Consider the following 5,060-nt stretch of genomic DNA (forward strand, 5'->3'; position numbering starts at 1 on the left):
TGTTGCTAGACGGGTGCTACACACCCGCCGTAAGGTGGAGGGATACAAGCAGTCAGTTCAGAGGAGCTGTGACCATTGAAGTAGTGACAGAAAAGAGATAAAGATGCAACAGCGCGGCAAAGAGACGAAGGTTGAAGGGAGCCAGTAAGAGAAGAAGAGATGATGAGACGAAAAGCTTTTGACTCCACCCTATTGAGAAGAGCTGTATGTGGGGAGCCTCCTCATACATGAGATTTGTACTCTACACAGGGGTGAAAAAACCTGTGTATAAAGTCAACAACTGCGGAGGGGTAAAGAAGGCATGGAATTGGCTTAGCACACCTAATTTCTTGGAAGCGGGTTTTACAAGAGATGCAATATGATCTTTCCAAGATAAGTCCTGAGTGAATGAAACCCCAACCATGTTCAAGCATGATGCAGGATTGAGAGAGAGAGAGAGAGAGAGAGAGAGAGAGAGAGTTGCAAAAGTCTTTTTCAAAGTCTTGTTGAACAGAATAGAGCCAGTAATTGATAAAATTTTAAGAGAAGAAGAAGCGGGATTTAGAAATGGTCAAGGCTGTAATCATCAGATTTTTATTGTAAGGCATGTAATGCAAAACAAGCTAATGAGATGAAAATGCCACTTAGTATGTGTTTTGTGGGTTTTGAAAAGGCGTTTCATAGTGTTTCACGTGGATCTATGTTGAAAATTATGAGATTCTATGATATACCAGAAAACTTTGTAAATATTATTAGAAGCCTGCGTGAAGGCACTTCTTGTAAGGTAATGGTGGGTGGTTCTTTGTGTGATCCATTTGAAGTTAGGTCAGGAGTGATTCAAGGAGGAGTTCTTTCGCCATTGCTGCTGGTTTTGGTTATGGATTATGTTATGAGAAAGGTTGTAAGGAGAACAGGTGCAGGAAGTAACTGGAAAGAAAATAAGAAGCTGATGGATTTGGACTATGCTGATGATATTGTTCTGATTTGCAAAAGTATTTACGAGATGCTGAGGGAACTTCATTGTTTGGAGGAGGAAGGAGAAAAAGTGGTATAGGTAATAAATTGTGGAAAGACTAAAATTATTAATATGAACGTGCAGAACCAAATCGATTATGTAATTAGGAATAATGTGGTGAAAAATGTAGAAAATTTTAAATACCTGGGAACGATTGTATCATCTAATGGATCATTAAACGGTGAAATTGAGGAAAGGATTAGACTGGCTTGGCAAGCCGTTGGAATGTTGAAATCTGTTTGGAATAACAATATGCTTTCGGTACATCCTAAAGTAAAAATTTACAAGTCCATGGTTAGACCAATTTTAATTTATGGGCATGAGGCATGGTACAGGACAATTGGAACAGATCAAAAAGTATTAGGATTTGAGAATAAAATACTAAGAAGGATTCTTGGGGTAAAGTGGCAAGACAGAGTTACAAATGAAAGAGTCAGGGATATTACGAGAGTGGAACCATTTGATGAATATGTGAGACTGTCTTGCTGGAAGTGGCTGGGGCAAATAAATAGAAAAGAAGGCAGTTTAATACAGGATGTACCAGAGTGGACTGCTAGAGGAAGAAGAGGCAGAGGTAGGCCAAGGGAAATCTGGTTGAGGACAATGAAAAGAGAAGCAGGAGAGAAGTGTTGGTGGGACCTGAAGGAGATGGCAAGAGACAAACATTGGTGGAGAGAGTTCATCAAGGCCCCTATGCATTCCGTGGGGTGCCACAGGAAATGATTGATTGATTGATTTTTACATATATATATATACATCGTTTCATTTTTAACCTGCCCCGCCCCAACCGATTTTCCACCAGTGACTCCCCCCAGTCCCGACCAATTTTGGAAAAAAAATTTATTGGCTCAAACCTCTGCTTTTGGTGAGAAACACCGAAAATTCATAGAGAAATCACTCACCTGAGGTTTAAAATACTCGATACGAGTAGGAGTACCCCTTACCTTACTGGGTTTTCTATCAGGCTGGCTCCAAAGAAAACGAATTCAGTGGGAGGGTAACTATTCCACACCAATCATAAACGGTATTTATTTACTTATTTGGTACGAATTTATACCTTGTATGAGAGTATATTGTTTTTCACACAGTAATATAGGCAATACAAGCATTGTTTCACTCACAAAACACATCAACTTACCTGACCTTTTTTGGCGACATTACGTGATCATCATTTCTGACTATTTCTTCCTCTAATGCTATGAAAACTTTGCCCTCCACATTGTCATTGATTGGGGAATCACTCTGGCCCTGAATTTCATACCGTGGCACGACATGTCTTTACTGGCCAGGTCACTGGTAACGGGTGAATTGCAGAGACAATGGCGTGTGGGGGGGGGAGGTCATGCGGGATAAAGCATTGTCCCCACCTGGCATCTTGTAGAGGAAGGTGTCCCATGTATATGTACCAAATGTCACGTGAGAAAATTGAAAATTGTGCAAATTAGGGACCTTGCAGTTGATGCACGTTTATATACGTCAAGGGGACTGACAGTGACAAAACGTGTGGACATATATATACGTCAACGGGACGCGGCGGGTTAAAGGCTCCAACATGCTTGCATCCCTCGGCCTTGAACACCTAATGGCGGCTCTCCATGCTGCACAATCCATTGCAGCCTCCCTGTTCAGTCCCTTAATCCTGAGGTCACACTTAATGACCTCGTCCCATGTCTTTCTCGGTCTACCCCTGATAACCCCACCCCCCAATATTAACACTTCTCACCTTCCTCACCCAATTATCACCCCCCATCCTCTCCACATGTCCAAACCATCTCAATCTACCTCTCCTCATAACAACACTAATACACTCCAGTCCCATCCTACCTCTCAACTATTCCACTGTAAACCCAGCCCCCCCAGACCTTGCACACAGGGATGCACTACACATCTACCTAATCATTGTAATTTCTGTACGTCTGAGCAGGCGAATATCCTCCTTTACTGCCCAGGTCTCACTACCATACAGCATTACACTCCTAACACATGCTGCATACAAAGACCCCTTAGCACGTAGGGAGAGTCCTCTCAATGTCAGGAGAGGCAAGAGCTCCCTGAACTTCTTCCAACCACTTCTCATCGTAGCCACAGAGCTAGCTCCAGCCCCACCTCCAGCACACAACATGTCTCCCAAATAACAAAACTCCTCCACACACTCAAGAAATTCACCAGCAAGTTCAATCCTTTCACGTCTGACAATCTCCACCTGCTCACCCTGACACACCGTACACATAAAATCAGCATTATCTCGCAGTCTACCTCTGATCCACTACATCTCTTATGCACCCATTTATCACAAACACCGCACAAGATGAAATTACTTCCCACACCCTTGTGGCAAACTGCACATGGCCACTCTCCCTCATCTTTGACAGTACCGCCACAAACCCTAGGTATCATCACTTTTGTTTTATCTTCATTTACCCTTAAGCCCTTGTACCCCATACCATCTCTCCACTTCTTAAAACTTTCCTTAGCCTCCCTTTCGTTCCCTGCAATCAACACCAAATCATCAGCATACAATATCTCCCATGGGAGTCCATTTCTAAAGTCACGTGAGATGGCTTCAAGTACCATGATAAACAACATGGGACTCAAAACTGACCCTTGATGCACACCAACATTCACAGAAAACACATCACTCAACTCTCCATTCACTCTTACCTGGATGCAAGTCCCCACATAATAGCCATAATCATCTTAACCAGCCACGTCTCCAAGCCAAGCATTCTCATTGCCCACTTCACCACCTCTTGAGGAACTTTGTCAAAGGCCTTTTCAAAATCAACAAAAACTAAATACAGATCCCTTCTCCTACCGATATATTTTTCCTGAAGCTGTCGAACATTGAATATGGCATTAGTGGTCCCCCTACCTGGCATAAACCCAAACTGCATCTCATCAATATTAACTCTTTCTCTAATCATACCTCCTAAAACTGTCTCCATTATGTTCATTGTCTGATATATAGCTTTATACCTCTATAATTTCCTCTTTCCAGGGCATCACCCTTTCCTTTAAACACATTTACAATTACACTCTTCAGCCAATCATCTGGGACAACACACTCATGAATAATCCTATTTATCAGGTCAGTGACTAACCTCATCCCTTGATCTCCTGAGGCCTTCAACATTTCGGCAGTCAACCCAGACACACCTACAGACAACACCTACGGACGACAGTGGACAGGTATGACACTGTGCAAAGACACTGAAAAGATATCGTTTATGTGATCTGTTTGTAAATGGTGCGGCAACTGGTCGTACGGAAAGATATAATATAATTTGTGTAGTGATACTCTCAGTGGAAAGTGTTGTGTGACAGTGAATAATATCTCGTTTCTCAGCTGAGAACCAACAGCTCATACTGGACTTTCCGTGTATCAGTGCTTGCCACAATGGAGAAGAAGGGTTTGTTTCCTGAGGAGTGGCAGAAAGTTCTCTTTGAGGCAGAGACCGAGAGCAAGGAGGAGGAGCAGCTGAACAATGCTTCTATTGGGGAGGACTGGGACAATGTCCCACTACGACCCATTTGGAGGCTTTGCCCTGACCCCTACCTCCACAGGAGCAGACACCGCCACCAGTGTTGGGATCAGCAGCCCAGCCATCATCTTCACTTGCACAACAGACATCGCCTTTGCTCAGACCTCTCGCTCCAGCAGCCATCGCGGTCTCTCCACCTCTAGCCTCCAGTTCTCTCTTGGCTGAGCCCATGTCACCGGTAGCAGGGCCTAGTTACTTGACACTGGCACCTGCACACTGCACAGTGTCTGCGGCGCAACTGGTGCAGGATGCGACTGTGTAGTCATCCCCTGCCCGGTCGACAAGGGTGCTTTCACCGACAGCATTCATCCCCCCCCCCACGTTTTGCAGCAGCAGGAGACAGCCTTGTCATCCTCCTCATCGGAGCCATCACAACCTGGACGAGGCCGGCGTGTTCCACGGCCCGGCTATGGGGGGCGGCCAAGGGGTGTCCGAGGAGGCAGAAGGGTGTCGGTAGGCTGACCCACTGCCACCACTGTGGGAGGTGTTGCCACAGAGGATCCAGGGTGGAGCAGTGGCCCATT

This window comes from Coenobita brevimanus, chromosome 46 (assembly GCF_032717465.1).
Source record: "Coenobita brevimanus isolate Jiangsu-jjx chromosome 46, ASM3271746v2, whole genome shotgun sequence".
In the NCBI taxonomy this organism is placed as follows: Eukaryota; Metazoa; Arthropoda; class Malacostraca; order Decapoda; family Coenobitidae; genus Coenobita; species Coenobita brevimanus.